Source organism: Henckelia pumila, unplaced genomic scaffold (genome assembly GCF_033568475.1).
Source record: "Henckelia pumila isolate YLH828 unplaced genomic scaffold, ASM3356847v2 CTG_461:::fragment_3, whole genome shotgun sequence".
Classification (NCBI taxonomy): domain Eukaryota; kingdom Viridiplantae; phylum Streptophyta; class Magnoliopsida; order Lamiales; family Gesneriaceae; genus Henckelia; species Henckelia pumila.
The window spans coordinates 11777793-11790338 of NW_027331831.1; positions in this window are offsets into that span (position 1 = coordinate 11777793).

The following is a 12546-nucleotide window of genomic DNA, read 5'->3' on the forward strand; positions in this document are numbered from 1 at the left end:
TCAAAGTTCTGAGAATATTCTCAATATCCGGAAAATCAACTCAGATAATCCATCAATCGACAAATGGTATAATTCAATCACATATAACCAACTCTCAGAACATCAATCAATCAATCGATGCCACATCTGTTGAATAATTCTAAAGTCTTAATCCTGACAATAGATTGTAATCATTCCTGTAATTCATCATATCTCTATCTTCTTCACAGATCTGAATCGATAGTTGTTATTCACATCTCATACAGTGTATTCCACAAATTTGATTAGTCTATTCGGATTATTTCGTAATCAGAGTTTATGTTGTATTCACAAATTTCAACGTATTCAGAACTGTTGATAATCGGTATCATATCAGATAAAATTTCATTCTCGAAATTCAATTCATTTTCTCTGATTATTCTTCCAATTCAAGGATAACATATTGTACCTTTACCTCAAAAAGTACTCAAAGTCTTCGAATCATCTGTAGTACAATGTAATAGTAAACTCAATGTTTCAATCTGAAACATTATTTCTTGGCTTACTGTTCGTCTTACAACGAATCTAATCACAATTCAGTGATTTGATCATACAGACAAATTATCATATACAGTATTTCAAATCAATAACTACCACCTGTTTACATCATATAAACGGCTTCATCTTGGTAGTTTCACAAATTACTCTTTCAAATCATGATCTCATTTCAATTTCTGGAGTTTCTAAACTATCACTGAACTAATCTGGTCAATGATTTGCAACTTCATCAGAAACTCTTTCTACGTTTAACTTCGAAAACATACTAATTCAGTTCCATCTAGTTGCTATATCTTCTGATAAAACAATTATTGGATGAATCCCAAATTCATTGTTGTGCATTTTCTTCAAAATCTGATATTTCTTTTCGAACATATCAAGCACAATCAGATAATCAATCATAATAGAATTCATTCATTCTGATCTGAGGCTTCAATTCATATCTTAATCTGGCATTCTGTATTGAATTCTCATCGCTTCAGTTACTTTCTGTGTTTATTTCATCATCTGAACAGTTCTGGCTTGCTTTCAATCAAAATCATTCTGATTGGTCATATATTCATCTGAATATTCAAACGAGAATACACAAAATCTAAAATCAATTGATTGAATGCCTGTTTCGTTCTTCATTTCTATTTCTCAATTGAATTCTAATAACTTGATCTCATCTCAATGTGCTTTAATCCTTCCAAATCAATTCTCACTTAATTTGGATTACAGCGATTCTGACTGTTTTAGTATCTCTCTCGATACTCAAGCACATAAATTCAAAAGATCAATTAAGCACACATTCATCTCTTCTCTTCGTTCTATTTCCCAAATCTCAATTGGAAATTCTATCAGTTACGAGTCAAAAATATTATGATATACTGAATGTATACATCAACCAATCAGTAACTCTTGAAATTCATAATCAGGGAAACTCACTTAAGTCAAGGTCATCCACAGAACAATAATATGAATGACAATATGCTAAGTGAAAACAACTCACTAGCATCTCAACTCAAGATAAGTAGATCAAATCAGACTCTATAAAAAAATAAGAGTCAATCAAAATCGATTGAGGTCGGTACCAAAACCTCAAAATCAATATCAAGAATTTCAAAAATCATGATTTTATGATGTAATAACTTCAGTAAAATCAAATAAAGACTCATCTGTAATTGATTTTCATATCATCATCTATTTTGTAAACCTCAAAAGCAGTATTCAATTCATAAACTCATCAATTCTCTGATAAATTCCAGTTCACAACTTAAACTAAAGTCAAGAATCTTACTGAAATATATCTGTCATCTCTACTCATCGGCATATCTTTCAATTCTGGTTTAGATCATGAACATATCTAGTGCATTGAATATACTTATTTCAGAATATTTTTGTAATCAAACATCATATAGCAAACCGAAATCACAGAATCTTAATTTGAGATTCTATATCATCATATTCAATTGCACATTATGTTCTTACTGATCTAATTTAATCGCTTCTTATCATCAATTCTTCTACTCATCTGTATTCGATTATTGCATCATCATCAATCATGCAACATAAACAGATATTTCAATACGAACAAAATCATCTTCAGTTTCAGTTCATCGAAGCAATAGTTCCATTCTTCAGTTCAATTCACACAGTCTCTTTTCTGATACAGAGGTGATCATATAATAAGCTTTCAGCTATTATGAATCTATTGCACCAATAATGAACAGGTCAAAACAAAATAATTCTGTTACCTGAAATTTCAATCTCAGGTGCAATTTCATTCTGATTCTCTGTATACTTCTGGAATATAAATTGTAGCTAAATATGTGTTTTCTCACACACCGTAGCATCTTTACAATTTTAGTCCTTTTGCTTCATCATTCAGCTTCAGTTCTATTAAACAAGACTATGTCTTCCATAACATACTTCAGTCGTCAGCATTTATTCAGACCTATTTTTCGAATTCAAGCCATAACTAAACAACTCAATCTTGAGCTTCTGATCATTTACAATTCAAATAATTATAATAGGCTTGAAATCTAACAAGACATTCTTCAATACTCAAAATATTCAGCTTCTAAAAAATATATTTGTCCTTCTCATCATTTCTATCTATTGTGGCAAAGAAACATTAATAAAACTCTGTTCTGAGCACTTACCAACAAATAACTATACCTCTATTTTGTCAGAATTTTTTCGTCAAAATCTATAAGCTGGTTGCTAGGTCTTGAATTTGATAGACAGTCAATCTGATACATCATTCATCAATATCTTCCAGATATCTGAACATCAGTTCTTCAGAACAACTTCTACCTGCAATATATCTATTCATTCGCTAATATTCTGTTTTTGTTCAATCAGAGATATTTCATTCAGCTGAGCAATAATACAGTTCTGTTCAATCTGACCATACCATTCTGTTCAGTCTGGCCATACAACTCTGTCAGTCTGGGGTGCTTACGTCACCCAAAGAACACTGTTCTCTTCGATTCTGGGTGCTTACATCACCCGGGGAAATTCTTATAATAACATCGATAAGAATTCAAAAATTTACAAATCAGTAAATTACTCAATTCAATTTCAAAAGTAGATCAAGAACACATGCAATTTATTAAATCATTGAATCAAATACTGCATAATCATGCAATACTATAAATGCATGTGACTCACTCTACCCCGCTCAGCTTCTATCTGTTGGAAAACTGTGTTCAGATCAATTAAGAATTGATACCCGGTGCAGCGGAAGTTTAAAATTTTATTTTATTATATGGAACGATTCCATATATGGGTATCAAAACTTTTACGATTAAATTTGTTCAAGTAAAAATAAAATCACAATTAAATTTTTACCTCTCAAGCAAAGGCTTGATCGTGGACTCCAACAGAATTTAATCTGCTCTTCTTGTAAATCCCGGGAACCGATGACAGTCACGATCTAAATCCGGAATTAGGTCCACGAATGAAAAACAGAAACCCTCTGATTGACTGCACTAGAAATCAATCAAAAGTTTTACGTAGAGAATAAACAGATATGATCTGTTAATTTGATTTGTAATTTTTCACAAAAATCACAAGCCGAATTTTCTCCAAAAGGGACAGAGGATTTCGAAAATCCCCTTGAATAATATAGGCTGAAATTCGAAAATTGCAAGACTGAAATTCTCATGGAATTTTCGAACACTGCAGTATATTTATAGATAATTTCTAGACTAGATTAAGTTATAACTGTATTTGGACTCTAACTCCTTAGGGCCCACAATCCATAACTTAAGCCCAACAAGCCAAGCCCGTTGTTCTAAAAATTAATATAAAATTCATCGTGACTCCGATTGATAAACTGATTTCACCAATGTGCACAGAAACCATTTCTGCATCTTTTAGAGTCAAGATAATTTTTCTGAATCCGAATTCAGTGATTTCCAAAAATGCCCATCCCTATGTCATTTTAGGAAATCCCACTCCCTTTTAATTAAGAAGTCCAAATTCTCTTTCATTAAATTTAACTCTTTAAATTTAACTATCTCTACGGGATTTTAGTAATCCATTACTTGTGTAACCCTCAATGGTTCAGGAATACAGCTAGCCGTGGGCTCACAACTCCTTGTGACTCGGAACAACAATTTTCGACTTACCCATCGAATCATGGTAAGAGCGCCTAGCAACATCGCCCCATGATTCCCTAGGTATTACTGATAGTGCCTGCAAGAACCAGTAGATTTTGGTTAGCGTACAGTACGGTCCCTTCAACCATATATCCCGATCTAATCAACAACCATTGGTGCATCGAGAGTCGTTCGAGATTCGATAACTATGCATAACATCTTGGAGATCTATTAGTGACATCGCATGTGTTACTAGGAACACCAAGTAACCTAAAACACATCATGTACTCTGGCCAGAGATTCGTCACACTAATATCTCCTCAGATCGCATAGGATATCCACACTCGCAAGTATGTGGTGAATCCTTGACAACAAAGCATCGACTCCTATATGTGTCGTAACTGTACCCAATCCCGACACCTGATGACCCCAATAGAGTCGGTAAACGAGTCAAAGTACAGTACTAGCATATAGAGTCTCAATGATATTTCAAGTAATAAGGACTAATGGTGTACAACCAAAACCGCGAACTCTATCCACTCGATAAGTGATAACCACTTGGAAAGTCCGAATAGGGTAGTTCGATCATTCATCATATGAATATCCATTTGCATGCTTTGAACATCTCTATGTTTCATACCAATGAAACGTGGTACTCGGCATCGCAAATGCTAGTCTCAATCTCGAGCAACTCTTATCCTTATTTGCGGACGGCTCAATTGACTAGGAACTGTTTAGAATATACAATGACTATAAGATGTGTTTCATGATAGCCATCCCCATGTGCTACCACATCTTACATACACTATAGTCTATTCAAGGTCTTTATCAAAACAACAATAGTATATCATAATATAACAATATGAAGAAAGATAAAGTCAATGCCATTATAAAAGTGTAAATTATATTAAACAAAAGATTGTTTTACATAGAGTCATAAAAGCCCTTAGCCGCAAGTTGGCTAACCGGGCACCCACTCTTTCACTATCTCAGTCCAGAACCTATGCTCTGATACCACCTGTTGTGGGGACCTCGGGTTGCTAATCTCGTCTGAGGGCAACTAATGATTAATTAAATAATTAATCAAACAATTAAAGAATAATAAATCAAGAGCAGAATTAATTTTTTTTTAAAAATCCGGAGCCTCGCTCGATCGGGCAAAATCAGCCGATCGAGCGAGCAAGAAAATCAAGTTCTCGGGTCTGTACACATTTTGGCCTCGCTCGATCGGAAAAAATCTACCGATCGAGCGGGCAATAAAATCAAATTCTCTGCCCAAGAAAAACAGGCCTCGCTCGATCGGTAACTTTCACCCGATCGAGCGAGCTAACTTTTGCTCGAAATTTGCTGCTGATTTTTGCTGTCAAAACTTGGAACCATCTCAAATAACCTCAATACAAATCGATCAAAAGCATGCTACAATATCTAGGAACATGCATATAATCATTTACAACAACTTGAGCATCTAATCATGCGATTCTTACATCAAACAGATAATGTAAAAGGCATTAAATCATAAGCTACACTAAAGTCATAAGTGAGCTTCAAGTCTCAAGTTTTCTACTAGGTTTGATGTACTCTAATACATATTCGTTCAGTTATAAACCCGAGTCCTCACGTGCTAAGTCTCGCTCCCAAGCTGTCAATGTCATCTCAGACCAGCTCCTGCCCCATCTGTTGTAATGCACACATACAAAATAAAACAACAGCCGGATAAATTCTGGTGAGAAATCATTCTCAGTATAATCGACATATAAATGCGTTAAATAAATCATATCGACTCTATTTAAACTCGACTCAACAAATAGAGTAAATAACGCATATATCGACTCAAACTTCAAATCAAGACTTCAATTTATATAGCATGCTTATCTCAAGAATTGATTCTTATCACTTCATTGCCATCAAGATTCGTAAACGATCTTGACATGGATATCCATCTAACGAGTTCGTAAACAACTCGCAAATAAGGTTAACCGCAACCTTGGCATAGAATCGATTCAATATAGCATCATATCAACTCGAATATAAAGATCCACTACCTAAGATGGATCGACAACATCACAATCAAATCAAAAACATAAACAAGTATGTGGTTTTTGCGGGTCAACTCAAGATTAGTCGTTCTTGAGTTTCAAAGTCCCTACTTCGCGATGTCATCATTATACCTTTCATTCTCGAGTTTGTCATGTTCCACATCTGGATATGAAGTACAACAACTCCTACAAAAATCTGATCATTCAAACCTCAATCCATCTTCAATCAAATTCACTTCAATCTTGATCACTTCTTCTTCGGTTTCAAGTTGAGGTTCTTGAGTCAATAGTCTCCTATTAAACTCTGAAACATATCATCAAAACATACATATCAAACTTCATTCTATTCAATCATTTCAGAATTGAATCAAAATCATCAATATAGATTCAATCAACATCATTTCAAACTTTAACTCCTTCTTATTCGATACAACTCGGAGTCGTGAATCGTTAGCCTTCGAAACTCAACTGAAATCGAGAAATACAAATGCCATAATATTCATAACATCTAAACAACTATCTCAACTCAGTTATAGGCTATCAAAACGAAGTCAAAACATCAACCGGCGGCGTAGCGGTTGAAAATCGGGAACCGACTCGGTATCAAATTCATTTCTAATCAACTCAATCATTCGTATCACTTATATCAGCTGAATTCATCATTCAATTCATCATATCAGCAGCTCAATATATCAAATACAAGCTGGACATCATAACAAGTTCATTCCTTAGTTCATTTTCAATCCGACTGCGATATCGGACGGCATACGACTCAAAAACACAAACATCAAGTCATAATCTGATCTCTGCCAAATTTCGTTCTTCAAAACATGCCGAGATAACAAAATACTTACATCAAATCGAAGGCCTCGTCGCAAGGATTCAGAACATCTTTCGGAATCGAAATCGGACGATCGGATCAAAAGTTACGGCGATTTGAACAAATCAAATTCAAAGGAAAAGGGAAAAGCTTCGGCTCCTCTGTTCATTTCTTCACTTTTCTGAATTGTATACAACATAAGCACATGTACATGTTGATAATCTGATTAAAAATCAGATATGTATTGCTTAATTGCTATTTAGTCCATCAAGTCTTCATTAATTACAATTCAGTCCTCGGCCTTCTTTTTAATTCAATTTCAATCCAAAATAATTTAAGAATATTAGAATTAAAATCGAAACTCTAAATATTCCCAAATTAAATAGACTCGAATTAAAATTAAATAAATTCGGATTAATTAAATAATCCTGGCCGTTTGCACTTTAGCCCTTCAAACTTCGATAATTGCAAATCAGTCTCTGATCGGGTTTCATCTCCAAAATTCATCTTTTTTAATTTCCGAAACATGGAATTTAATCTTAAATCCCATAAATATTCAAATCGAATATTTATTCTTTTAATTTAAGAATTCTCGGAATTTAATTCTCAAAATCCATAAATTCTCAAATTAAATATTTTCGGCTCGAAAATTAAATCTATCATTTCCATAAATGCTCAAATCAATATTAGCCCATAATATGGAATTTAATTCTCTAATCCCATAATTAATAATTTAATATTTTCGGGCCTTACACAACCTGTTGATCTTGACATAAATTTTCAGTCCACGTCTGACATGTTAACTTATAAATCATGATTCATGCTAATGTAATGATAGTTATTAAATATATGCAGCAGCATTATAGATAATATTGAATATTCTCAATGTTGGGATATCAATCAAAGTCTCACATTGGTAGATCAAGGAAAGATCATGAATTATATATGAAATGATATCTCCATTGGTAAGAGGCTTTTTGGGTGGTTCCAAAAGAAAAACCATGAGGGTTAGACCCAAAGTGGACAATATCATACCATTATGGAGATATCCGAGTTCCGTTGTTCCAACAATTGGCATCAAAAGCTAGGTTCGAGCGGGCGTCTTCTTTCATCAAAATGGTGTCTGCGAAATTCGAGATTGAAAATTTCACAGCTAAGAACGATTTTGGGTTATTGCGTCTCAAGATGCGAGCCCTAATTATACAGCAAGGTCTCAAGGAGGCGTTAGAGGGTGAGAAGAAATTGTCTTCCTCGCTATCGACGAAGGAAAAGAAAGGTGTTCTTGAAAAAGCCCATTGTGCTCTGATTCTCTCCCTTGGTGATAAAGTATTGAGGGAAGTTTCTAAAGAAAAATCGGTAGCAACAATTTGGCAGAAATTGGAGCACTTGTATATGACCAAATCTTTGGCCAATAGGCTATACCTGAAGCAAAAATTGTATACTTTCAAGATGGTTGGAGGAATAACTTTGGAAGATCACTTGGATGATTTCAATAAGATCATATTGGATCTTGAGAATATTGAAATCAAAGTTGAAGATGAAGATCAAGCACTCCTCCTCCTTCAATCATTGTCCGGCGAATTCCAGTACACAAGAAACAAAACCCGAATCAGAAGAACGATTGTGGAGATGCTGACGTAGCCTTTGAGGGCTATGAGAGTGCAGAGGTCCTTTGTGTAACAGATGAAAAAGTTTGACATGAATGGGTTTTAGACTCGGATTGTTCTTTCCATATGTGTCCTAACAAGAGCTGGTATTCTTCATACAAGTCATGTGAGGAAGGTCAAGTGTTGCTTGGGAACAATAAGGCATGTAAAGTAATCGGCATTGGATCTATAAAACTCAAATTGACAGACGGTACAGTGAGCATTCTTAATGATGTTAGGCATGTTCCAGAATTAAATCGAAACTTAATATCACCGGGAATGCTTGATTCTCATGGTTGTTGTTGTAAGGCGTGTGCTGCAACGCATTGAAGGCGAGTATGCTCGATTGGAGGGACGGATTGAGGGGAGGCCTGACGAGACTTAGTTTGAGGAGAGAATTGTTGGGTTATCAACCAAAGTCCCACATTGGTAGATCAAGAAAATGATCATTGGTTAATATATAAAATGGTATCTCCATTGATATGAGGTCTTTTGGGTGATTTCAAAATCAAAACCATGAGGGCTTGTGCCCAAAGAGGACAATATCATACCATTGTGAAGATATCCAGATTCACTTGTTCCAACAAGTGGTATCAGAGTTATGGTCTGATCGAGCCAATATGGGTGGAATAATCGGAATTAAAAGAAGGAGGTGAGGCTCCCGGTAAGATCCGTTTTAAGCTCTCGAGGGGTGATGCTCCCGGAAATTTATGTAAGGCGTGTGCCTCAATGCAGTGAAGTAGAGTAGTCTCGATTGAAGGACGGATTGAGGGAAGGCCCGGATCATGTGAATAATGGTGTGACTTTGTTTGAGGGGAGGATTGTTGGGATATCAACCAAAGTCTCACATTGGTAGATCAAGAAAAGATCATGAGTTAATATATGAAATGATATCTCCATTGGTAAGAGGCTTTTTTGGTGGTTTCAAAAGCAAAACCATGAGGGTTAAACCCAAAGTGGACAATATCATATCATTATGGAGATATCCGAGTTTCGTTGTTCCAACACTCAAATACTCTCTAATATCGAATTATTGTCGATTTATCAAAAGTTATAGTCGATAATAATAGTATAACTCAAGTATTTTAAACAGTACATTTAGAGGTGCAAGCGAGTCAAGCTACTCGTGACTCATGATCGGCTTGGTTAAAGCTCGGCTCGAGCTGATTTGATCGAGCTCGAGTCGAGTTCGAGTTTTAATTGTTTTCAATCCTGGAATTATGTTACTGACACTTTCCATCTTTTCGAGCTCGAACAACTATGAAATTTTCACGAGTCGAGCTCGATCTCGAAATTGAATACTCAATCGAGTTCGAATCGAGCTAATGTGCACCTCTAACTACAACGGTTCAAGATGTCACGTGTCGGTTGCTCTCCTAGCGGAAGCAATTATTACAATCGAACAATCTGCATCACAATAATTGTACTATTTACAATCTATTGATGGATAAAAAAACACGTGATATTGACTTTGATATCAATCGTGTTGAATCATTGCATGCAGCACAACACTCATTTAAAATTTTTAAATAAACTTATTCGTGAAATTGAAGGGATCTCGAAAATAGAAGGTGTCCACAAACTCGTTGCCTAGGCAATTCAAAATTTAAAGCCAATAAATCATGATGGCTTCGATGCGTCTCCTTTTTTGGCAAAAGGGCAGAACAAATTCGTGATATCATTATGGTGTATGGTTTTTATAAAGGGCATGCAAATGGGTGGCCCTCACGATTTGAGAGAAAAAGCAACTTATTATGAATTTATGCTATTATGAAAAAATATTTTTAAGAATAAGAAAAAAAATGTAGTCGATAGAAATTAAAGGCTTTTAATATAATTAAGTGAAATTTCATTCGGATCATTCGTACGTAGACATGTCTAAATTAACATCAAGGTATTGTCCGTTTTACCAGCTTGATCAATTATTAAACCTAACAATTTCCTGCAATAACTGCGTCGAATTGTGATTCATGTGACTCAAACATGCTATGATCATAATATCTTTGTATAAATTATGATACTGAATGCCTGCCGTTTTTATAAATTCGGTGAGACAGATCTCTCATCCTACCCATACAACTCATAAAAAAATATTGATTTTTACGTACGTCAAAGTTAGGTATCCTTTGAGACGGGTCGATTCAACCATATATACAATAAAAAAAATAATATTTTTTGATAAGTGAGATCAAATAGAAGACATGTCTCACAAAACTGACTCATGAGACAATCTAATGAATTTTTGTGTATGCAAAAAGTACTACTTGTTATTATAAATATAGATCGGATCTCATGAATATAGATATGCGAAACCGTCAAACAAAATATTTTTTTAAATAAATAAAAGAAAACAATTGGTTACGATGATAGTACTCACGGATCATAATACTTTAATGTAGTGTTGAATTTATGATCAAATAGATTATAGATATGAGTGAAGAAATTCATCGTGTGTGGTTGCTTTCGATTATAATTACAGATGGTAGGGCTTGATGACAACTCTTGAAGCCTACTAACGCGATAAAGTAAAATTTAAAATAGAGCTAAAATCTGAAAAATAGAAAATCAAGAATTAGTTAGGGGGAGAAAAGGCGCAAAAAAAAAAAAAAAAGAGAAAAAAATTTAATTATCAAATGAATCTTATGATAAATTTTATTTTTGAATTAAAAGCTTGTTGATGTTTTCAATTAATTTAGAGGATGTTTGGCCTAAAGCTTATAAACTCTTTAAATTTGTTTGAAATTTTTTTTGTCACATCTTATAAGCGGCAAAATAAATTATTTAATAACTTGTAGGTTGTCTTTAAAAAAAATAAGGTCACCTTTATTTTTTTTGAAAAAAATCTTATTTTGATATTTTACTTCTCCATATTATCCTTATATATTTTATTAAATTATCACCACGCCATCTGCCCATTTTTTGTATATAATTTATCAATTTTTTTCTAAATTAAAATTTAAAATAGTTTTATTTTAATATATATTTAACATTTATGATAAATTTAAAAATATTTTTGTATGTATTACTATTCACATTACTTTATAGTATTATGTCATTTTTGGTAATCTCGATAATAAGAAGATTTTATAATACCAAATACATCAACATTTTTAAGTTATTTAAAATAAGTTCATCCAAATATTTTAATAGGTTCTTTTCAAAATAAGATCTGACAGCACATAAGCTCTTAAAACAATTTATAAGTTGTTTTTAATAAGTTTATACTCGAGAAGAATTTTGATTCGGCAAGAGATTTTGGAATGAAAGATGTGAACTTTAATTTTATCATATATATCTCAAATGCATTCAAAGACTTGTTTACTGTGAATGAAAGTTAAACCTGAGATAACGATATTTTTTTTGAAAAATCTATTGGTGAAGCTTTTTAACAATTCAAAAATACATTTTAGTCACGCAATTTCATATTCTTTATTTTCTTTCCACCATATATTTTTTCATACCATTTCAATTTTAAAAATTGATAACTTCCATTTCATTTTATTTTTATTGTTGAAAAATACTTTACTCTGTTTTTTAAACAGACCACATACATGCGTGAACCATAACTTATCAGTATATTTTAAATATATATATATATAGATGGATTTTGGGATTCCTGCTACCAATGTTCTAAAAACGGGATTAAATGTGCATGAAATATGATGGAAATGCTATGATTCGGATAAAAATAGTAACTTTAATTTGACCATATTAAAGTCATTAAACGTGTTTAATCGAGATTAAACATGATTTTTTAAAAAATAAATTCATTTTTATTTTTAAAAAATTATATCAATAAAAATATCTCAAAATAAAAGCCATTTTTTTTTCAAAATCAAAGGAATACATCCGATCATATATCTCTCAAACATTTCTCTTCAAAATTATTGTGTTTTAGACAATATTTAAATTTTCTGATGTGGTCTAGCTATAGACACTAC